Here is a 25441-nt window from a genome sequence, read left to right as displayed (position 1 = left end):
ACCCCTATCTTGAACTCCCTGCCCCCCCCCCAAAAAAAGAAAAAGAAAGAAAGTTCCTAAGGGACAACACGTGAGGCTGTCCTACAGTGAACATGCACACACACACACACACACACACACACACATACTCCTACCCCTAAACTCATAAGACCTTTCTTAATACTAAGAGCCAACCTAAAATCCATATGTTCAAGTATTAACCCCTATTGCCCCTAACTGCAACTGTATTTGGAGATAAGTTTTTGCTTTTGTTTGTTCTTTTGTATTTTTGGTTGGTTGGTTGGTTGGTTGGTTGGTTGGTTGGTTGGTTGGTTGGTGTGGGTGTTAGTGGATGAATGTAGGTCCTGCCTTATACATGCTAAGTAAGCTCTACCCACAGCCCCAGGATATGGGTTTTAGAAAGAGATAATTATGTTTAAATAAGACTGATGTGCTTATAAGAAGAGAAAGCATCTGCAGACACAAAGGGAAGGCTCTCACAAGACAAGGAGAAAGCTCAGCAGCCTCCCCCTCTGCTAACACACTGACCTCACATCTCCAGCTTCTAGGATTGTGAGATAGTCCACTTCTCTCTCCCAAGCCTCCTGGTCTGTGGCAGCAGTCCTAGAAAACTTGCACCATGAGAAGGCCACTCAGCTACCTGGGTCATTCCTCTATCCTCAGCACCGGGGGAACTCTTCACTTGAGACAGAAACTGATTAATAAATAATTACAAAATGTCACCTTAACATGCAAATAGCATGTAGCTTTTCCTGACCACGCATGTGGTTTCACATATCTGAGTCTTTGCATATGTTGTTTTTTAGCATAAAACTCCTTCCCGTTCCCTTCTACTATGTCCTATATAGCCAAAGAAATCATATTTTTCCTTTGAGCCTCGGTTTAGACTTACTCTCCATAGAGTGTCCTTTGCCCCGCCAGACAGAACTGGCTACTGTCTCTCCTCTGAGGCTCAATGCTCTGCAATCACTCTTCTGAAACCTTTTTCACCTGAGCCCTAGGGCCTGGCCTTCAGGATGTGCCCAGTCATGAAAAGACTCACATCCCTCTACCTAGCTAGAATGCAGTCCCCATCTGCAGACCACTTGCTCTCTGATGGACAGCAGATCTATAGGTATGTGAGTTACAGACTAGGTAATCATCAATATTTATTGGACTGAATTCATATACCAAATTGTGTCTCCATGGTCTGTCCTCCTATCAAATGGGTTCCATTTCCCAAGGCTACACTGCTTTTCCCGAATGTCTTAACTGATGCTTCCCTAGCAAGCATTTTAGACTCAGCCCAGGGCAAAGTACATTCACTGAGCCAGACATGTGATCTAGTAAGACTCTCCTAGGCTGACCTCAGAGCAGATCAAAACTCTGAAAGCAGCACCCACCAGACCACTTCCCAACCAGAGTGACCCAACCAGGAAGGACCGCTGGCCCCCAGGGTGCCTGGTGAGCTATCCTCTGTATCCACAGCCCACATTTTGTTTTAAGAAACAAAAATCTGCGCATAGAAAGCCCTGACTGGAGCCATCTGCCCTCCCCCAAAGCTTGAAAGAAGCTGCTGCATGTGGACTCCCTAAGCCTCTGCACTCCCCTCTGCCATGCAGGAATTCCATTTGGAGGCAAAACCAGGGGGCTGGCTGTCTGTCGGGGAGGGGGAGCCGAGAGGTAGGTCAGGCACATCTGGACAGCTTTCCTTTGTAAATTCAGAAGACTGCAGGGAATCACTCTCTCCCCCTGACAAAGGAAATGGCCCATGGTCAGAAACTGATGACTTGCAAACCGCACACAGGCAACAGGGTTATTGTGCTGGGGGGGGGGGGGATCCATGGGACTTGGGAAAAATAAAGAGCAAATAGCTTAACAGGGTTGTGACAGCTGTTGGCAGGACCAGAACCTCCCCAGCACCAGCCAGTAGAGACAGCTCATCTGAAGCATCTGTATGGTTCAGGGTCCCAACGGCCCCTTTACCTATCCAGGTTCTCAATTATTCAGTGCCGGTATTTTTTTTATTGGAGGATGGAGGGGCTAGGGATGTTCATGTGGGTGTGTATGTGTATGAGCATGCACGTTTTCACACGCTTACAAAGGTCAAAGGTCAGTATCACACTGCTCTTCACCTATTTTTTTTTTTTTTTTTGGAGACCAGGTCTCACAATGAGCCCAGAGCTCCACAGTTGGCTAGACTGGCTGGCCAGTGAGCCCTCAGGCTCTGTCTCTGCCCACCTATTAATGAGATCCCAGGCACCTCCCTGACTCACTCAGCTTTTCCGTGAGTTCTAAGAACCACAAATAGGTCCTTGTGCTTGCACAACACATAGCAGACTTTACCCGCCAAGCCATCTCTGCAGTCCTACCATTAACTCTGAGAGGAATGATGACAAAGATTTCCCTTGTCCATACTTTGGTCTTGCCCTCCTCTCAGTGGTCTCCTCAGCTAGGGCTTTGGTGTGCTCTTAGAGCCTGGGCATGCCAATCTTATGCCGGGGCATTCGGAGATTATACCTTTAGAGTATGAGCACGCTGAGTTTTCACCCTTAGTTAGATCCTGGGCATGCTGAGCTCACACCCTTAGAGCCCAGGCATGCCAAGGGCATGCAGAACTTATACCATTAGAGGCTGGTAATGGTAAGCTTATGTTTTGACATGTCTAGCTTACATTCGTAGAATGTGGGCATGTTGAGCTGACTCATGTAGAGCCTGAAAGTGTCGAGGGTCCTGCTAAGAACCTCACTGTTGATAGCTGATCACCATCAATATCTTGTCAAATTCCTTCTTCCCTCCCCCTCAGCACCTGATTGGCTTGGTCTACTTTCAGCAAGAACCCTACCAAGCTAGTCACCCCTGCCCTCCCACCCTACTCCTGGGCTCTCTGTTCTCAAATCTCTTTATTAATTTCTATCCTCCAGTCTCTTTTTCTCTTCTTCCAGTATTTCCGGAATAAAATTTGTTTTTCACCACTTTCATTCCTGTCCACTATTTAGCCATGGTGTTAAAAGATAAGCTTAAATTCTTTAATATCTTACTCCAATGTCTTTTTTTTTTGAACTTTAAACAAAATTTTAATACATCAAGGTTGTCACATAGTTGGATAGTTCTCTACTTTGTACACAATCATTCCTGCCCTCCACAGAAAGGCTGCTTGTGAGCTCTCACGTGGTGACCCAGTGCTACAGTCCTGATGCTAACAGAACAGTAGAGATGCCTTAAGTTGAAAGCAGGACACTGGCACATGGCTCTTGCACTCAGCATCAGGAATGTACAAATGTCTTTATTCAAAAGTGCAAAATAAATTATTTGTAGGCATGGGCAATGACAGTAGTAAGCCATTATATATCATCAAAGGAAACCAGTAACTGATGGTTACAGTGATCAGCCAGCTTTCTCATCAGTCATTTCCTTCAGGTGACTTCTCTAAAGTTATTGGTGAGAAACCTGCCTTGAGCTTCCTGTCACAGTTCATTGATTCCCATTCCAGGGTCCTTCTCTTCTTTAGGAATTTCTGTCACTATAGCTTCGGCTGTAGTTAGCAAGGCGGCCACCCCAGCAGCATCCAGTAAAGTAGTTCTTACAACCTTTCTTAGATCAATGATCCCCTTTTCCACCGTGTTCACAAAATCTCCAAGCATGGCATCATAACCAACTTCTAAGGAACTCGGCAGAATTTTCTCAACTATCAAAGATCCTTCAGCATCTGCATTCTTAACAATCATCATCGCAGGAATTTTAAATGTTCTTTTAATAACTTCTATACCTATTTTCTGATCTTCGTTAGCAGACTTTAATGAATCCAAGGCTGGGATGCACCAACGCAGAGCGCAGCCCCCTCCTAGAACAATGCCTTCTTCAACAGCTGCTCTTGTAGCATTGAGAGCGTCTGTAACTCTGTCTTTCTCCTCATTCACTTCAACATCACTTGCCCCTCCAACCTTCAAGACAGCTACTCCATCTGAAAGTTTAGCAAGTCGCTCCTTCGGCTTTTCCTTTTCATATTCACTAGTTGTGGTGTCTAGCTGCTCAGTGATTTTTTGAATCCGTTTTTCAATGTGAGCTTTGTCACCCTTTCCTTTCAAAAGCCTGGCATCATCTTTGGTGGCAATGACCTCTACAACTTTTCTTAAGTCATGAGCTTGAACATCTTCAAGATTTAGATTCAATCCCTCTTCTTCAAACACTGCACCACCAGTAGGAATAGCCATATCTTTAAGCTGCTATTCTTCCTATTGTCCCCAAACCCTGGGGCTTTGACTGCTACAACCTGAGGACCAACTTTGGGCCTGTTCAAAACAAGTGTGCTTAGAGCTTCTCCATCAACATCTTCAGTGATTATGACTAAGGGTTTCTGATGAGCATTTGTAATTTCAAGAGCAGGTACAGTGAACTGAACACTAGAAATTTTCTTTTCATTCAACAAGACATAGGCACCTTGAAATTCACACTTTTGACCTTTTGATGTGTTAATAAAATACAGGGAAATATATTCTCTATCAAGCTTCATGCCTTCAATAATTTCTAGCTCATCATTCAGGGATTTTCCATCCTTCCCTGTGATGACACCTTTCCTTCCAACCTTTGTCATTGCATCAGTATTGATGTTCCCAATGTCTTTGCCTCCATTTGCAGAGATTGTAGCAACCTGAGCAATTTCTTCAGGGGTTGTCAGAGGTTTAGATTATTTCTTAAGTTCAGCAATTACAGCATCAACAGCCAACATCACACCTCTCCGGATTTCTACTGAATTAGCCCCTTTGCTGATCTTCTCAAATCCCTCGTTGGCAATAGAGAGTTCCAGAACAGTGGCAGTGGGGCCATCCCCAGCCTCTTCATTTGTGTTATTGGCAACATCCTGAACAAGTTTAGCTCTGATATTTTTGTATTTATCCTTTAAGTCAATTGACTTTGTGACAGTGACCCCATTTTTTACTTTGGGACTTCCCCAATTCTGTTCAATAACCACTGCTCTTCCCTTTGGCCCCATTGTAACAGCTACAGCATCAGCTAAAAGATCTACACCTTGAAGCATTAAGGTTCCAGCATCCACATCAAATTTTACATCTTTGGCATAGGCCTGAGTGAGATGAGGAGCCAGTGCCGGGGACACTGGTCTCACCTGGAGAAGAACGGTGGGTAGTCAAAGCATTTCTGTGGTTCGGTGGCAGGAAAGCATGAGGCGAGGCAGGCCATCTGCGGTGAGTGAGGGACCCAGCACTTAATGATTTATTATACAAATCTTTCACTTGCTTGCTCAGAATTATCCCAAAATGTTTTGAAAGGTCTGCTTCCCGAATTATTTCTCAGTGTGTTTGTCATTTGTATATAGGAAAGCTACTAATTTTAATTATTGTGTGTTGACTTTGTATCCATAGATCAGCCCCTCACTCAGCCCTCATCAGAGAAGCATCTTCTTGGGGTAGATGGGAATTAACACAGAGGCAGCTGGTCCATGTGCAGAGAGCGAGAGACCTTACAACACTCAAGTTCTGAATAGATGTCTTCATCAAGCCTTCTCTCCTCGAGGTTCAGAAATCTTTGAGGAAGAGGAGACAGAAATATTGCACCAGCCAGAGGTAAAGGATGACCCCAAGGAACTGCCTTCCAGTCACAATAGGACTGAAGGACATAGGAGCTCACGGACACTGTGGCAGTGTGTACATGGCCTACAGAGGTTCAAGTCGGAGGAGTTCCAGCACTGAGAGGGGATGGTGGATACAGGGTCCTATCCTAACCTATTTGCAATTGATACCAGCTGGCAAAGGGAAAATTCGTTTTCTCCAATGAAGTGTCAGCAATATATTAACCATACTCCAGGGCAGGCTCTGTACTCATGAGTAGTTGGCTACACAAAACCAACTCCATGGTTTTGCTTTGGAGTTTTTGTTTATTTGCTTGTTTTGGACTTTTTGCAGGCTTTTTGTTTTGGTTTAGCATTTTTTGACTTATTGGAGGTTTTGTTTATTTGTTTTGATTTTTGTTTTTGTGGTTGTGTGTGTTTAAGAGAGAGAAGAAAAAGCTAGGTGGGTAAGGGGTAGGGTAGGTAGGGTAGGTGGGTAAGGGTAGGAGGAGTTGAGGGAAGGAGAAAAACATGATACAAATATATTGTATGGAAAAATTTTAGAGTAAGTTTAAGTGCCTTGAAACTTTTAAAGAATTGATTGGCAATTCAATGGCCCACAAGTTAGGAAGCAGGATTTCTTTCTACTATTTCCATAGAGCTGGACTTTGGCCTGCTTATATGGAAACCCAAGACACTAGGAATGTCTCAGCCTGGTGAATGCCCAGCTAAGTGTTTTTGCAGGTATGTAAGACAAAGCTTAAAGAGAGCATAAGGTTGACACCTAAGGGCTGTCATTCTTCCTAAAGGTCAAAGATTCTAGCTAGGCATGGGGGTGCAACCTGAAATTTAGCACTTGGGAAGCTGAGGCAGTAGGATTATTGGAAGTTCAGGACTTACCTAGGTTGATAGTAAGATCTTGCCAAAGAAAATGAGGAAGAGAAGGAGGAGGAGAGAGGGAAGAGGAGGGAGTGATGGAGAGAGGGAGGGAAGGAGGGAGGGAAGGAGGGAGGGAGGGAGGGGAATAACCTCTAACTGGGAGTGTAAAGACACAGTAGACTGGCCATCCACATATTGGGGAAAGGACACAACTACTTGTCTGGGAGGCATCTAGCTGGGAGGAAGCTTCAGTAGAGAGTGGCAGGTAAGGCCTGTAGGAGGCCAAGACCACATCCTGGACTATGCTGCACACAAGAGACCACGTGTCAGCACTCTGTAGTCTTCCGTGTGTATTACAAGTGAGAACCAAGATGGACATAGACTGTAAGAAAACCAGGGGAAGGGTTTCCTCTCATAAACTTCACTGGAAAGTTCATGGTTTGGCTTTAGAAAAAAATATCATGATCAAGTTGCATCCTGCTTCATACAGCGATCTTGGCTCCAATATAAAAAATAATGTTATTTTTCACAAGCTCTCAAGTAGAATCAATTCCCAGCAGCTGGCCATATGTCCTTCACCGCGAGTCTCCACAGCCAGAGAAATACGCAAGCTCCAGCCTAGAAAGCAGAACGCACCGGTGATCAGAAGAGTTTATAAAAGCTACAAAGACTTTGATCCTGGCTCTGCCCTGCTTAGTCCCGGACACCTTCCTCCAAAAAACCAAAAAGACAACATGATTCTCTTTTCTTCCACGGGACATAGATTCACAGGAGTGACTGTGGGTGACATTGGGCACACGGATACCGTGAGATAGTAATTCTATTCTTTGGCCCAGACACAGCCTACCAGAAGTCTACTCTGATGAAAGGGCTGAGCAGTTCACTTCCTTGGTGATCTCATTCCTACAAGGGTAGGACGGTTTTGTGTAAGCTTTAAAATAGAGCATTGTGATGTGATTAGACCAGGAAGAATCAAAGCTCCAGCCAAATTGTTCTCTATACCTTTCTTCTCTCAACCACATTAACCCTTGACTTCTGAAACCCAAGTGGAAAAGGAGTCACCATGACTCCTAGTTCAAAATAAACTCTACCTTTCCCAGTAGGATCATGCCTGCCTGGGCACTTCAGAGGGTTACATAGATGCACAGAGGTACAAGTCAGCCAGAAACATACTAAGAAGAAAGCATAAAGTACAGTCACAAAGGCAAGGTCCAACTCCTACCTCTTTGCTCCAGTATCCATGAGCTGTAATTCAGAAGTCACATGAAAAACACCCAAAACCTGCAACTGGTCACCTCCTCCCACCTATTTCTCCATCTGAATCTTCAGTGTGGCATTCCATTGTCCTTGAAGGTCAGCTACAGAGCAGAGATCATGATATAGTCAGTAACTCTCAGAGTAGCCAGCCCACTGCCTTTGTATTGCCAGGGCCTTAGTTCTGTCCAGTGAAACTGATAACTGTTAGCCAAAAGGTTAACCTCAAAGTCCATAAAGCCTGTGGTATCCAGTGTATTGTGTAAACCTCTTTCGTTTATCTCAGGTCATCTCATCCTATCTTCAATTCCACTTGTTACCGAGACTGTGATTCTCTATAAGGCTTAGCCTTCTGTGTTACTTAGCTGTACTACACACCTTTGACTTTCTGAGCTGGGACTTCTCTGATCCTGTGATGTGACCTTTTGGGGGCCATATAGTAAAGATCAGGCAGGTCTAGAAACCAGAGGGATGGTATTCCCTGAGCTGACACACAGTCAATAGAAACTAGAGGGCTGGTATTCCCTGAGCTGACACACAGGCAAAAGACAAAAGCTTCCCTTTCTGTCTCTTGGGTGAGCAGTTCTAGAGCTTTCAGACTGTCCCTGTAGTCATCCACTTTCTGTTGCTATAACAGGATACCTAAGGCTGAGTATTTTATAAAGATGTCTTTTAGTTCACAATTTTGACACCTAGAAGACCCAGGTCTACTCAGGAAGGTACCAAGCATTGAGGGGGGTAACTTCACATTATAATAACCTATTCTCAAGAACTTAGTTCATGAGACCAGCATTAGTCCTTCCATGGGCAATCTCCTAAACAACTAAACCACCTCCCAGTCCACCACCTCCCAACATCTCCACACTGTAATACTTCTGGCATAGAACACATGCGGGAAATATTGTAATGGTCCCAACAGGATAAAACCCAACCCTTTCCCCAGAGTAGTGACCAGCTCAGTACAGAAGAGTTGTGCTGCCTTGCCTTTCCTGTGCTTCCCTCTTCCCAGATCTCTAGTATTTCCTCAGAACTCACAGCCCCAAATCAATAAGCTCTTGTCGGTGTCCTACTGTAGTGCAGAATCTAATCTAAGACAGTAGATCTAAGAATAGGTGCAGGAAACTGCTCCTCTACATGAACTCTGAAACCACCACAGCCACAGGACAGATGGGAAGATGGAAGCCACTGTTGGTAACAGAGAGAGCAAAAATGATCTGTGCTGTGCTCGGGAAGTTTTTCTGTCTCTCCCTCTCATATACTGAAGACCAACTTATATCTCATTTTTTAGGAGAGCCATCCTGGCTGCACAAAAGGCCTTGAAATGTTTAGAAAATTTGAACTAGGAGCTGGCTAACTGAGCTGACATTTTTCTCTGTCAGAGCCTCTAAAACCTTTAATCACAGCTATTCAAATCTCCAAGCCTTGTAAGCACCACCACACTCACGTCACCCAGGGTTCCCACATCATCTTAGGATGGGCAGTGCTGATGCCCAGCTGGGATTAGATCGGAATGTGGGGATGGTGTCTGTGAAGGACTGGGTGAGAAATGTCCCTCATAAGTTCATATATTTGAATTCTTGTGCCCCAGTTAGTGGCACTGTTTGGAAAGATTATGGAACCCTTAGGAGGTGGAGCCTTCCTGGAAGACATATGTCACTGCAGACAGGCTTTGAAGTTCTATACCCTGGCCCTACTTCCTGTTCCCTCTGCTTTCTATGTGCGGATAAAATGTAATCTCTCTGCTTCCTGGCAGAGCGAGCCTTGTCCTCCCCTGTCATCCCCGTCCTGCACTGATAGACTCTAGCCTTCTGGAACTTTAAGCCAAAATAAATCCACTGTCCCCAGGTTGTTGTTGTCGTGATGTTTTTATCACAGCAACAGGAAGGTGGCTAACGGAGTGTCTGTACAATCTACCACTCTGCCCCTTGGCTTACATAAATGCACTAGTTCAAAGAAGTTGAATGAAGACCAACCTGAGCTATGTTTTACAATGCAAGGTCTTTCATCTGGGCCTGTTAGAAAGTTGACTATTTCTCGTGTCCCTCGCATATACGTGGCAATGCTACACCAACTGGCATCAATCGACTTGAAATTTCTGAAAAACTCACTGTGATAAGCTGTTTACATTGCTCCTAAATTCACACTACTGAAGTTCTAAGCACCCCAAGGTGATGACATTAAAAGGTGGGGGCCTGAGGTACTAACAAAGGTGGGGTAGAGCTGTCCAACCAGGGTTGGTGTCTTTGTGAAAGACCCTGCAGCTCTCAAGATTTGTTTCTACTGTAGAAGCAGGCAATGAAAAGGTCACAGCCTGTAAGAGACTCTCACCCACATCCAACCATGCTAGCGACCTGCTCCCTGATCTACAGCCTCTTAATCCATGAAAACTAAATGTTCACTGTATAAGAATGCACAGTCTACAGTAATTAGATAGAACACCCAATCTAAGACAGACACTAACACCATGTCACTCTGTTAGTGGGCAGACACACAGGGAAGGTGACTTGGCCATCTTTAGAGATGTTTGACATGTTCCAGTTCAGGGCTCTGCAAACTAAGAACTGCCCACAGTCCTTTTGGATAATAAAATTTTGTTGGAACACGGCCACATTCGCTGGTTTACATTTGTCCATGGCTGCCTTTTCTCTCCAGAGCTGTGTAATGGCAAATGAGACCTTGTACTCGATGCTAAGATTATCCCCTATGTGGCTTTTTACAAGAAAAGTTGGCCAGCTCTGCTCTTAAATCAGCAAAACTGGGGATCAGTCTTACGGTGTGTGAAGCTTGCCCCTAGCACAAAGCCATCTTTACAAAATTTCTAGGAAATCTGGCATTTCCAGGTCTCACTTATATAATGTCTTCAATCTAGTGGATAAGTGTGCCACCCAGTAAGATGGAGAGGCCACCAACATACTATAGAATAGTTCATAGCACACATTGAAGACGTTACAAATGCTTGATCAGGACAGTAGATGTTACCACTTTCCCTCTGCCTCTCATGTTTGTTACAACAATGAAGAACACAGACATGTGCCATTGTCTGCCCCATCCCTCCATGTCCAGAGCTTGAAATGTGGTACTGGCTCCTGTAAATGGTTTTCCAAGACCCTTTGCCCTCAACAGTCCCCACCATGGCTGAGGAAGCTGTGGGGGAAAAAACTGAGGCCATGGCGAGGCCATCTGGTGCCTTTTTGTCCTTCTCTTAAGGGAAATTGAGACCTCCATGAATCTCCTGGTCCATAAAGGTCTCCCTCATTCCTTATCATATATGGTGAACTATATGTGTCCTCACTTCAGGGCTAGTATCAATAGAATCCCAAAAGATTGAAGGCATTCACAGAGGTCCATAGCTATATCTAGCCAGCAGGGCCATTGGCACAGGTTCCAGGCTGACACTCTCAGGATCAGAGATGGGGACTGAATTAACATCAAGACTGGATACTTCATTCCTCCTTAGAATGGGGAACAAAATACCCATGGAGGGAGTTACAGAGACAAAATTTGGAGCTTAGACAGAAGGATGGACCATCCAGAGACTGCCCCACCCGGGGATCCTTCCTATAAACAGCCACCAAACCCAGACACTACTGCATATGCCAGCAAGATTTTGCTGACAGGACCCTGATATAGCTGTCTCTTGTGAGGCTATGCCAGTGCCTGGCGAATACAGGAGTGGATGCTCAGTCATCTATAAGATAGAGCACAGGGCCCCCAATGGAGAAGCTAGAGAAAGCACCCAAGGAGCTGAAGGGGTCTGCAACCCTATAGGTAGAACAATAAAATGAACTAACCAGTACCCCCTAGAGCTCATGTCTCTAGCTGCATATGAAGCAGAAGATAGTCTAGTTGGCCATCATTGGAAGGAGAGGCCCTTCCTTGGTCTTGCCATAGGATTCTATGCCACAGTACAAGAGAATGACAGGGCCAGGAAGCAGGAGTGGGTGAGTTGGGGAGCAGGGCAGGGGGCAGGGTATAGGGGACTTTTAGGATAGCATTTTAAATGTATGAAGAAAATATCTAAGAAAAAAGAAAAAAGACTGGAAAGACGTGATGGCAGTATGGGGTGCAAGCAGCCATCATCCCAACCTTTCAAATTACAGTCAAGCAGGAAAGACAAAAGTGATGGGTGGAAATGTTGTAACATCCCAGCATGTTATGACACACTCAGATATGAATGAGAACATATAATTAGGGATCCAGCCTTGTTCCGTTCAGGAATGTATATGTAAAATAAGAAGGACATACAGCCAAAAAAATTTCAAAATGCAAAAGGCATGACATTACACTCTTAATTTTAACTTAAATTTTTAAAATTATGTGTAAGTGGAGCCTCCCTCTGCTGAAATCCGGATAAAACACTTATGTTCTCAAACTTGCCAGGGTCTGATGCAACTGTTTATAGGCAACATGTGCAGAGCCTCTCACAAGAAACTATCTGGATGGATATAGAATTGTGGTTATCTGTCCAAGGTGACTCTGCTGGTTAGCAATGGACACAGACGTAGCATGCCTAGGAAGAAGGCATCACAGCTGAGAAATTGTCTTCATTAGCTTGGCCTGTGGGCATGTCTATGGAGCAGTTTCTTAAATTGCTAACTGATGGAGGCGTGCCTAGGCCACTGTGGGCAGTGCCAGCCCTGTGCAGATGGCCCTGGGTTGTGTAAGAAAGCAGCTGAGCAAGCAGAGGGAGCAAACCCAGTAAACAATATCCCTCCGTGGTCTCTGCTTCAGTTCCTTTCCTCACTTCCCTCAATGGTGGCCTGTGACCTGGAAGTGTAAGCCAAAGAAACACTTTCTTCCCCAGTTTGCTTTTAGCACTGTTTTAGCATTGAAGAACCAAACTAAAAAGTGAGTTACAAGTAGATTTTCCCCCTTATAACTAGTCCTTTATAATAATATTTTCCAAATACATCAAAAAGCAGGTATCATTGAGATACCAACCACTCTTGCCATCTCAACAGCTCCGCCAGCTCAGCCCCTTGACAAGAAAAAGGCCTTAAACCAGTGCTTCTCAACTTTCCTAATGCTGGGCCCTTGACACAGTTCCTCATGTTGTGGTGACCTCAACCCTAAATTTATTTTCATTGCTACTTCATAACTGTAATTTTGCTACTTTTATGAATTGTAATGTAAGTATCTGATATGCAGCACAGCTGATATGTCAGCCCTGTGAATGGGTCATTTGACCCCCAGAGGGGTCACAACTGACAGGTTAAGAACCACTGCCTTTAACAGAAAGCAGATACTACCACCCCGACAGCTACAGGCATCCTGGCTCCTGGTTCCCCAGCTAGTACCTCCTATGGGTCTTGAGCTGACTGCAGCTCACTTCCTCCCATATGTAGAGAGAATGGTCATCCTATCAAACTCCCATGAAAAGACTTACCCGACTCTCAGACTCTCGACAACAGTACCAGAACTAGGAAAGGGAGGCTGTTGAGGCTCTGCAACGGTGTGTAGAAAGATGTGCTGGTTTGAATAAGAACAGCCTCCAGTAGCTCAGATATTTGAATGCTTGGTCATTGGTGCTCCCTGACAGAGACTAGGAGGTGTGGCCTTGTTGGAGAAGATGTGTCACTGGGGGATGAGTTTTGCAATTTCACAAGCTCAGGCCAAGCCCAGTCTCTCTCTCTCTCTCTCTCTCTCTCTCTCTCTCTCTCTCTCTCTCTCTCTCTCTCTCTCTCTCTCTCCCTGCTGCCTACGGATCTCACTGTAGAACAATTGGCTCCCTCTCCAGCACCATGTCTGCCTGCACGCTGCCTTGCTTCCTGCCATGACTATAATGGACTAAACCTCTGAACCTATAAGCCATCCCCAATTAAATGTTTTCCGTTATAAGAGCTGTGTGGTCATGGTACGTCTTCACCTAATGTTAGAACACCCTGAAAATCATCAAAACATCTTGAATGTTTTTCCCAATACTTTGGGTTAGACAAAGGAGTCAGTTGTCTAGGAAGTACGGTGCCCATGCTTGGTCTTTTCACAAGCTAGTAAACACTTCTGCTCTTGGCTTCATGATTACCATGATGTTATTAAGCACCCCGTGGACCTCAGCAGTGTGAAGATACCCTCTGCACTGGGCAGATAGGATGCTCAAGCAATGATTGAAACCTAGGAATCAATAAAGAAATAGCCATGTCTCAAAAATAAAGCTGGCATTGATTTTTTTTTAAATAAAAGTAGGTGGTTTTTGTTTGAGCCACTTGTTTTCCAAGGACATAGAAGGCTGGACACTGAAAAAATACGCCCTTTGACCTCTAGAGTCTCAGAATCTAGCTGTACAAAACTCTCTGTATGCCTCACTTGGTTACCCACTTCCAGGTGCTATACCACTGAAGCCATCTCCTGAACCAAGGACATCATGGCTAGGTGCTCGGTGTCCTGTCTCTCTGACCATCCAGCACAGGTTGCTTCCTGGGCAAAGCAAATCCTGAGATGAATGCAAGCAGGTGTCCTTGTAGAGTCCAGCTGCCAAGGTCCCTGTACCCATCCATCCTTTCTTAGCCCCGTGCACATTGAGTTTCTCAAAGCCCTTGCTATTTCTAGCCAGAGCAAATGTGTGGACCAACAGCCTGACTACCTTTGCCCTGAAGATCATCAAAACATCTTGAATGTTTTTCCCAATACTTTGGGTTTGTCAAAACTCTCAGTCATGCTTGGCTGATTAATCCTAAAAGCACATGGCTTAAAAAGAAGCAGAGGGAGAGAATAAATGGGATCCTTATGGTTTTGATTCGTTCACACCTAATTCTGCCATATGTGGGGTGGGGAGGGGTGGGGGAGGGGTGCCAGATGCCCTGCATTTGACCATGATAATGGAGGATGCCATGAATGCAAGAGACTGTCCAGGAACTGAGTTGTAACACTGGAAACATCTCCCCCTTCCATCTTTATTAACTGTTGTATCTGTGCCAGGTCTGTGCTGGGCACTGCAGATAACCAGATGGCTGGGCTAATGCCTGTCCTTTAAGCATTCCAAAGCCAGTATCAAAATCTTTAAACCTGAGTGTCAGGCTGATACAGCAGCTGTGAAGGGGTGAAGGGGGACATCAGAGAGAAGGGAGTCAGCTCAACCTGCAGGGGATGGAGAGGCTTTGGAGCCAATGACAGTGCCAGGGCCACCATGTGCTGAGTGTTGGCTCCTAGGTGACTTAAGCAACAACAATACATTCCGTCATAGTTCACAGAGCCAGAGATGAAGTGTCACCAGGAGTCCTTTCTAGAACAAACTGTTTCATGCCTCTAACTTTCAGTGGTTCATGGTCAGCTCTGGCACCCCTAGGCTTGCAGCTGTATTACCCAGCTCCTGCCCTTTCATCTTCTGGTCACCTTTTGGCCACTCTGGGTCTCCTTCTCTGAAAACACCAGTCTTTGATCTGGGGCGTGTTCTAAATCCTGCATGACTTCATCTCAATTTCCTCTTTTCTCACTTGTTATATCCACTCGTGTCAGGCTTAGATACCTCAATATAACAATACCAAGCTTTAGCTCCTTCCATACATCATGCAACTTATTTCTCACAACAATCCTTTGAGGCAGGTGCCACTGTGAGCCCTGTACTACAGATAAGGAAACAAAGCCGAAGAAACGAACACCCTACCAAAGGCCGGCTGCATAACTAACAAGAAAGCATGGTTTGAACACCAGCATATGAGGTTCAGGGGCCTCAATTGTATTCAGGACAATTTGGCTTCTTACAAAGCTGCTCCTGAAATCTTAGAGTAGCTGCTCTTAAATACTTGGGAGCAACCAAGATAGCCTTCAGTGGGTGAATGAATAAACTGTGGAATATCCATACAATGGCATATTACTCAGGGATGAAAAGAAATGGGCAACTGGGCCATGAAACTCTATGAAGGGACCTTAAATATAAGGCTGATAAGTATAAGAAGTCAGTGAGAACTCAGAACTTCCCAACACTGGGTGATAGTGATATGTCAACTAACGTATCATGTTGGCACTGACCTACATCGATTTTCTATCAAGTGATAGAAAATGCCCACAAAGGACTGTGTTGCCTTCCACCTTCCCAAAACGGAGAGACATGTGGGGTTTGAATAAGGTTTCAGGAAGTATTAGATGATATATTTTTAATTGTTTCTCAGCTCAAGAGGGACCCAGCTCCCAGGCAGTCACACTAATGTAAGTACGACATAATTTGAGCCCTTTGGGGTTCACATGATTACAAAGGCACAAGGAAGTGGAATAGGGTGGATGACGTAGGTTTCTACCTGACTTCCAAACTCAGTAGAAACAGGCAGGATAATTAATATGAACAAGGCTGGGTCAATGCCCCATATAATCCCTCCCCGTCAGCATAGTCCAGGAGCAGCTTTGGTAAGGTGAGGGGAAGAAGGGCCCACCTAGGTCAGGCACCTGACCAGGGCTAGTGCTGTTCATGGTAGGTTCAGCCCTCCCTCTAGGTCTTTGGGCTCTGCTCATGATGACCCCGGGTACTCTCAAAGACAGGAACATGGGCTATTGCAGACCAAGATCATCTTCCCATCTTAGTTCAAGTCTCCTGCCCTCTAGACTCTCTCTCTCTCTCTCTCTCTCTCTCTCTCTCTCTCTCTCTCTCTCTCTCTCTCTCACACACACACACACACACACACACACACACACACACACATACACTGCTCCACTTACAGAATATGTAATCACACCACACTCAGCAGAACCAGAAGCAACAAGTGCTAAGGGAAGGAACCCACTAGATCCTTCTTATCATAGGCCCTGTTCCCAATCTCCAGTCCAATGGGCTCCTTGTAGCCTGTCCACAACAGCATTCTGCCATTCCTTCCATTCTATAGTTCCCTGGGCTCTCTACAGGCTCAGAGTCCCTCTGTTCCATCAATCACACCAACCATAAAAGAAAGTGCCAAGTGCAGATTCAGCCCCACCGTGGGCAGGCTACTTGCTCTTCCAGGGTCTGGTGACAGCAGACATAGGGTTGTTATCTATAGGTTCGAGGATGTTGGTTTCCCTGGCCTTTTCTCTTTCTAATCACATCTCCCAAGAGTGCCCTGTGTTTTGTCCCCAGTACCATTCACCAGCCACCCTTGCCTTCCTCTGGGTTCTTGCCCTTGCTGTTACTTGTGCTAAGAATGTGAGGGAGCAGTTAAATATTATTTCATTTCTGGGATGTGATCATCCTCAAATCACATGAGACCCATTCAGAAAACCTGCTGCACCCTTTCAAGCTCTGACCCTCTCCTGCCTGGGTTTTATGTCCCAGTATCTTGCCTTAACCTGGAAACTTGGGAACGATCTCTGAGCCCACCTGTATGCTGCCCACTATGGAACTGATGATTTTCCATTTCATCCATTTTAAGCTAATCTCAATCCTGTGGCCCATGACTTCCTTTCCAATGGAGCTAATGACACCTTGGTCACTCATCAGTCAACAATCAGAAGACCCTGGGCTAGGCTCGAACACAAAGTTGAACTCCCAGAGCTTCACTGAAAAAGCTTCCATTTAAGTGGAGATCACAGACATGAGAATAATAGTCAAAAATGCAGAGTGGTCCAGGATGAAATAAAAAGAACTCCCCCTGCAAGGAAGAGGAGATGATGGGTATAAGTAGGAGACCTAAGAAGAGGCATAGAGCCAGGCTCAATGTGTTCAAGAAAGGCTCCCTCACTGAGGCAATGGCTGAGCTTCAATTCCAAGCTTTTACAGAAACATAGTGCCTTACCCCAGTTTAGAACTAGAGCCATGTGTCCCTGGGGAGCCCTCTGGGCAACATCAGAAATTATGATAAGCTCTATTAGTTTCCTCCTCCAACTTATAGTTTCTATAGGTGCAAAAGGCCTTTGCCAGAATTTTCTTCAGCAGCTACCTAGGGTTCTGCTGTTCTCTAAGATGGGTATAACTCGAGCACCACATTCAGAGCCTCTATTCTTAGACATGTTTCTCCATTTTTGCTACTTCCAAGGGCTAGACCAGTGTGTAGCTCAGTGATTGAGATTGTGCCTAGCAGGCATGAGGATCCAAGTTCCATTCCCAACATGGCAAAAGCATTTTCTAAAAGGTCTAGCCACAGAGTCATAGGCAGCCCCTACTCCACATTTGAGAATGAGCCGCAGGAGGAGGCCTGCCCACTAAGGTTCAATTCACTGCTAGGTGTGTGGTTTGGGAAAAAAGCATTAACCTAGCCTCTGGGTCCCAATACTTAAGGATAGGAAGGTAGCAAGGCTTTGTTGTATGTTGTTCTAATAATGATGAATGTCACCTGCATGAGCCCCATCATTTGAGCCTCTTCAGCCACACTTTGGGATCCCTCCTCATGGGCCACCTCTTCCCTTAGCTGGGCAGTTTTATTCAGTTAGTCTGGAAAGTGTCACTGTTCAGAGGAGCTTCCCTGGACCCCTTAGACCCATGTCCCTCGCTCGCGGAGGTTGCTAGTATCGGCAAGTTCTTGTTTCTTCCTCTCATTTTGTTTTGGCAATGAATGTCAGGGCTTCATTCTGTAACTTAGATGGTCATGCCTCTGCCTGCTCACTCCCAAATTCTCGACTGTTATTGCACTGAGATCTCGCCTCAGGACCCCCATGCCATGTCTTCTGAAGACAGTATAACTCAGGAAATTCTCAATGTCACATCCTAAAACACCTACATTTACCGTCACTTGTTCACGAGTGGTAAAAATTAACCTAGAAGGCATCACTTCATTAGCTGTTCTTCCTCTTAGACGATTTACTGAATACCTTATGTCCCAGTGACCCTTGTTCTGAAGTTCTCAGTGCAGGCAACATCTTTATTCTTCTTTGGTTTTTTTTGGCACCTTCTCAGTGCCTTGAATTACCCTTTTATACCAGACTCAATGCCTTTGAACCAGAAGCCATTACATCTGTGCCAGCCCACAATAAGGCCGGCACCTTATCTATCTCATCCAATAGCTTCTCTTCAATTCAACCCATGTGGCTGACACACAGCTGTGCTTAGCCACTCTCTCTGCAGCAAATACACGTTGCAAATAAACATAGGAGCGCTCTTGGGGAAGGTGTGCTTGCGAGGTGGGATGTTCTGCATCTATCATCATTTTCTGGCCGTATGTTTCTTTCTATAGAATGGAATGAATGTTCCAAGTGGCCTGCAAATATAAATGTTGACCCAAGGTCTTTTACAAAAGACTCAGTGACAGTGGCTGTTCTCATCAAAAAAGCCAAGCAGATCTTTGGCCTCTGTTTCTGAATTCTGTAATGTTTCCAATAATGAGAAGGATCCACATGTTCCTCACCCCATGTCACCTCGTACTCCTAAGAGATGTTCAAAGGATAGTCTGGTCATGGCTCAGCCAGGCCTGCCTGGACAAGGTGGCCTTCCACCATAGGCTGTGCACAGATCTACAGTCCCTGCTCTGAAGGGGGAGAGCCAGTGGGCCGATGCAGATTCATCATTTTGAATCTCCATCCTTAACATATGTTTCTGATCTCATGCAAAACATGGATTTCTGGTTTCCATTACCTTTGTTTCGTTTTAGAATATAATGTTTTTTATAGCCTGGGGAAGTGCGGGAGAGAGCAAGCGAGGGAGTATGCGAGTTTGTAGGCTTTTTACTTTTCAGTCAGAAGAAAGAAGGCTAAGAAAGCCAAGAAACCAGGGATACAAAGCCAGCTCTGGAACTACTGCAGGTCAATTATTGATTCCAAGCATTTATTGAGCACCTACAATACACATACAGCAGGATAAAGAAGTGGCCCCTGCCTAGCCTGGGGGCTGAAGGAGGAAGATAGAGAGAAAGAAAGAAAGAAAGAAAGAAAGAAAGAAAGAAAGAAAGAAAGAAAGAAAGAAAGAAAGGAGAGAGAGAAAGAAAGAAAAGAGAGAGAAAGAAAGAAAGAAAGAAAGAAAGAAAGAAAGAAAGAAAGAAAGAAAGAAAGAAAGAAAGAACTGGCTCACACTACATGGTAAAAACAGGCTTCTCTTCCAGAAAGAAAGGGAAGAGAGCAAAGATGGAAAGCTGAGAGAAAAGAAGAAAAAATAGATAGCTAGGGATGTGACTTGGTATGAGCACTTGCTTAGCATGCTCATAGCCCAGCACTTCATAAAGCAGGTGTAATGGCATACACTTTTTATCATACAACTGGGAAGATGGACACAGGATAAAAAGTTCAAGGCCACCCTTGGAGACAGCTAGTTAGCATCCAGCCCGGAATACTATACCCTCTCTACAGAACCAACCCCAAGAATGAAGGGAGGGTAGGATACGGGTGTAAGGGGAGAGAGGGAAGGAAGGAAGGCAGTATGAGTTTATCACTCCCCATGTGCTAAGTGACTGCAACGTGTATTTGATTTATTCTTATATCAGCCAAGTGAGAGAAGCCCTTCTGCCATTGGCCAGTGAGAAACAGTGAGACAGGCCAGGCCTAAAATATCACAGCTGGTAGAGTACATGCCCCCTAGATCCTGCCCTAGCCTCCTGGTACAGACATGATGCTACCCTGACTCTGCTTTAGAGAGGCTCTTTCCCAGCATGCACAAGGGCCCCAAGCTCAGTTGCTCCATTGCCCCTTCCATGGCTTTCCAGAACCAGACTCCGCATCAAACGGCCAAACTCACAGCAGACGAAGGCTGGCCTGAGGTCAGAGGAGACTGTCTAAGAAACCTAGGGCCCGGTCCTCCCCTCCAAAACCCCTGGGAAGTCGGCAACACCAACAATGAGGATATTTAATTGCTTGCAGACTGTGGAAGGCTGCAGCCCACCCTCTTCACCCAGTCCCAGCCCCCCTGAAGCTTTCCCAGGTCGCTGAGCAGGAAGGTAGCCTTGGCAGGAAGCTGGGTGAGGTCCAGCTCGATAATCGCCCGTGTTAACACGCCATTATGCATGTCGTTAACAGACTTGGCAACTGGGACACGGCTTTCTACCTTCTCTTTGCATTTTTATTTTCTAAAAATAGAAAAATAAAATAAAATGTAACTCCTGGTGTGTGGGTGAGAAAAATCAAGATTCCCACTCATGCAGGTGCTCCCAGCCTCTGCCTGAAGATGCATCTTCTTGGAAAACTGAGTCCCAAAGAAAAAGACTGGAGCAGTCAGGTACAGATAGGAATATTGGGGGATGTGTTCCAGACTGAGGAAACACTCCTTAGAAAAGGCGAAGAAGACTTCGCTTGGTTTGGTTATTTGGAAAACCACAACCATTCAGTTTGGGAGGAGCAAAGAAATAAGAGAGAGAGGGAGAAGTGCAGTTACAAATCACATTAGGACTTCTGAGTCCGTCAGAGGCAGCGGATTTTCCCTTACATGCTGTGGGAAGTCACTAAAAGGCAGAGTGAGCAGGGCCGAGAACGTAACTCGGTGACAGACAGCTCATTTAGGCGGCACGTGGCCCTCAGTTCAAACCCTAGCACTTCAGAAGTCGAGTGATAAAATTACTTCTGACCACTGGGTGAGTATAGATTTGAGGGAGATTGAGGTAGGAGACATGAGCTGGCCAATTATACAGTAACAACCTTAAACATTAAAAGAGGAAATTTTGACTCCTATAACTGCAACTCTCTTCCAAAGGGGACAAGTCCTGCTAAACAGAAAAGAGATTTTTAGGTTTAAAAAAAAAAATCATGACTTTGGCTATCGATATTTTACAACAGACCTCCTATATAATGCAGGAAAAGAATTTGGGAGTCCCAGAGATTCTTTGCAGAAGAAATCAGGAGCAAAGGAAAGAAAATGAGGGGTAATGGAGTTGGGACGCGGGGTGAGGAGGGGCGCGGAGGGCAGGGGGAGGCCAGCAAAGCAACAGCAGTGTTAGTCACTGATGGAGACCAGCAGGGGAGTGCTATGAGAAAAACCCACTAGCAAAGGACTTTTTATCGTGCTGTGGGTTTCAGTGCTGGGGATAGAACCCAGGACCTCACACATGCTCAGCACGTGCTCTCCACTGAGCTACATTGACAGTCTTGTAAAGCACAAGTTCATGATTCATTATTTTAAACCCTGTGCCAATTAATTAGGGTTCTCCTTCAGGCTATGGTGGATCGCTGGTGTGAACTCCCAGCATTAAAACAAAACAAAGCAAATGTGAAATGGGGCATGGTATCTCAGGCAAAAGGCTTCAAGTATTGGCCAGCAGGCAACACATGTCTACATGCTTACTTCTTTTATTAAGACTTATTTATTTTTACTTTATGCATATTGGTGTTTTGCCTGCATGTATGTCTGTGCGCCATATGCATGCCTTGCGCCTGGAGAGGCCAGAAGAGGGCATAGGATCGCCCGGAACTACATATGGCTGTGAGCTGCCATGTGGGTTCTGGGAATGGAATCTGGGTCCTCTGGAAAATCAGCCAGTGTTCTTGACTCCTGAGCCATCTCCCACCAGTCCTAGACCCTTGACAGGAGTTGAGTGAATACACATACTTAGAGTGAGTATACACACCTAGAGTGAGGACACACATCTGGAGTGAGTGCACACACCTAGAGTGAGTACACACAAGCTTGGTGAGCAGCAACTAACAAGTTGCCCAGCTCCCTGCTTAGGACTAACTTCCTGTACTGCAGAATGAGCAGATGTGGCACCATGATGAGAAGCAGGGACTCAGCTGAAAGAGCTGAAGTACTGAAGCACAGCCCTAGGGAGGACTGAATTGTGCACAGAGGGTTTCAGAAGCCTGGGGTGTGGTACCCAGTGTGGTCCTTAGCAAAGACCTCCATTACATACACTTAGAGTGAGTATACACACTTAGAGTGAGTATACACACTTAGAGTGAGTACACATGCCTAGATTGAGTACACATGCCTAGAGTGAGGACACACACCTAGAGTGAGTACACACACTTAGAGTACACACACTTAGAGTGAGTACACACACACAAGTGAGGACACACACCTAGAGTGAGTACACATGCCTAGAGTGAGTACACACACTTAGAGTGAGGACACACACTTAGAGTGAGGACACACGCCTAGAGTAAGGACACACACTTAGAGTGAGTACACACACTTAGAGTGAGTACACACGCCTAGAGTGAGTACACACACTTAGAGTGAGTACACACACACGAGTGAGGACACACGCCTAGAGTAAGGACACACACTTAGAGTGAGTACACACGCCTAGAGTGAGTACACATGCCTAGAGTGAGTACACACGCCTAGAGTGAGTACACACACTTAGAGTGAGCACACACACTTAGAGTGAATACACATACTTAGAGTGAGTATACACACCTAGAGTGAGGACACACATCTGGAGTGAGTGCACACACCTAGAGTGAGTACACACAAGCTTGGTGAGCAGCAACTAACAAGTAGAGAACAGTGTAGACAGAACTGGAGGTCAAGCACGCACAGATGTCAGCTGAGACACAGGCCACAAACAGTGGACAATTCTTACTCATGTATTCTCAGACCATCGGCTGAGACACCAAGATGGTAATAACTTAAGAGAAAGTTCCCACACTCAGGAGTAAGACACACTCTTCTGTTTTGCTTTGACTTTGTTTGAAATGGTTTGGTTTAGTTTGGCTTTGAGGTTGGGTCTCTGTGTAGTCCAGACTAACCTCAGACTTGACTTATAGTTCACTCTGACCTTGAACTCTTAATCCTCTCGCCTTACTTCCCAAATGCTAAGATTATAGGTATACACTAACTATCACAACTCTATTGGTAGAGGGGAGGCAAAAACAAGGTCCCATTATAGGGCCAAGGCTAGCCAGGAACTTGCTTTGTAGGCCAACTCAGTCTCTGATTTGCAGCAGTCCTCCTATTTCTGCCTGCCAAGTGCTGGACTTATAGGCATGCACTGGCAAGTCCAACATAAGACATTGTGTTGATGAGCGCCATCCAATATAACTTTTTATAGTGGTATTAAGGTCATTTGCACTGTCCAGAGTGATAAGCACATGTGGCTATTGAGCGCTTGAATTACGGGTAATGCAACTAAGGAAATGGCTTGTTAATTTATCTCATTTTGCACAATATAAATTTAAATTTTAAAAGCTACATATGGCTGCCATATTGTACAGCACAGCTATAGAGTAACCCCTAACAAAGTCTTCGTAAGATCCGCATGGAACACAGAGTGGGATGAACCCATTAAGTCAGAGAGGCATAGACAGACATGGGGCAGTCCACCGGTCCAGCCTAGTGATGCACAGAGAAGTCTAAAACCTCAAGGTGGTCATCTTGTGCTTACTTGTTTCTATTATACGATGAAAACCAACATTGCTCAAAGGAAAGTAACAGAATTCACATAGAGCAACCACAAAATCTAGTTTGTAGTAAAAAAAAATTATTAGATGTGGAAAGAATAGAAAACTGTGAGCCAAAATCAAGGGATACCAAATAATCAAGATACCCAAAATACTAGATTTAGCAATTAAAGTAATGCTTTTATTGTTTTCAAATAACTAAGGAACTGTGCTTTCCGTGAGTGAGTAAAGTTACCTGGGGGGATGGCTCAGTCAGGACAGTCCTTGCCACATAAGCATGAAGACATGAGTTTGGACCCAGGCATGCTTTTAAAAGGTGTGCAGGCCTGCACCTAGAACTCCAGCACTCTTGGGAGTCAGAAACAAAAGGATCCCAGGGCTTGCTGGCCGAGTCAAGCTGAATCAGTGAACTCCAGGTTCCGTGAGAGACCCTGTCTCAAAAGAAAAGTTTGTAAGTGGGAGAGCTCAGTAGACATATGGAAACTAAAAAACCAAAACCAAACAAACAAACCTAGGTCTGAAAAGAAAACTCTAGAAATTAAGATGTGGATTTAGCAGACTTGGAAGCAAGATTGCAATGATCTCTTTAAGATTGATTGATTGATTATTTATTTATTTATTTATTTATTTATTTATTTATTTTTATGTGTATAGTTGTTTTATCTTCATTCATGCATGCATGTCTCTGTACCACATGCATGTAGCTCCCTCAAAGGCCAGGGGAGGGAACTGGAATTACAGACCACTGTGAGGCACCATGTGGATACTGAGAATCAAACCCAGGGCCTCTTAACCTCAGAGCCATCTTTCCAGCCCAAAGGCTGTAATGACTTTAAAGCCCTTAAAGCAATAGAAATCAGCTGGTCTGAAGGAAAGGAAAGAAAAAGCTTGAAGGAAAAATAACTGCTCAAGAATCTTTGCAGCAACATCGGTCAAACCGCATGCACTTGGAATTTCAGAAGCAGAAAAGAATGGCAATGGGGGGGGGGGGGGCGGGAATGTCAGAACTAGTAATGGTGGAATGTTAGCATAGGTAGAAAGCCATAAATTTATACACTTAAAGTGACACACGGAATAAACACAAAGGAACCATACCTAGCTGTGCTAGGATTAATCTATGAAAATCAGAAAATCTTGAAAGTGATCACAAAACAAAAATACATTAGATACAGAAGACTCTTAGCTCATATCTTTACAAACACATTGTAAGTTAGAAAACAATGCTTACTGCTGTTGCCTAACATCCCAAGAAAATACTACACCATGCACTGCTCGCCCAGGAAAACTTCAGTTTTCAAAATACAAAATAGATTTCCAGTGAAACTCTTAGAGTTTTTAAAATTCTTCTTTGAGAGAGGGGCCTTCCTATACAGCACATGCTGACACTGAACCAGTGATCCTCCTGCCTCCGTTTCCCCAGTGAACCTCATAGAACAAGTGTCTGTTGGTTTGCCTTGTTCAACTTTGTGATGATATATATACTGTACATTCACTGGGAATCTATTTAGGGGCCTTCTAAGAATTACTGATGACTTCTCATGAGAAACATTAGAGTCAGGAAGACAATGGAAGAAAAAAACATTTCAATGTACGAAGGAAAAATCTATCACA

The 25441-nt window shown here is 44.9% G+C and overlaps 1 pseudogene; it reads right to left on the bottom strand.

Moving 5' to 3' along the window:
• Positions 1 to 3307: 3307 nt before the first annotated feature.
• Positions 3308 to 5134, bottom strand: LOC110293379 (60 kDa heat shock protein, mitochondrial pseudogene; annotated as a pseudogene).
• Between the last annotated feature and the right edge of the window lie 20307 nt (positions 5135 to 25441).

The sequence above is a fragment of the Mus caroli genome, unplaced genomic scaffold (assembly GCF_978045245.1).
Source record: "Mus caroli unplaced genomic scaffold, Mus_caroli_1 scaffold_6, whole genome shotgun sequence".
NCBI classification, from domain to species: Eukaryota; Metazoa; Chordata; class Mammalia; order Rodentia; family Muridae; genus Mus; species Mus caroli.
The sequence above is the reverse complement of the archived record's forward strand: the minus strand, read 5'-3'. Positions and strand labels throughout refer to the sequence as shown.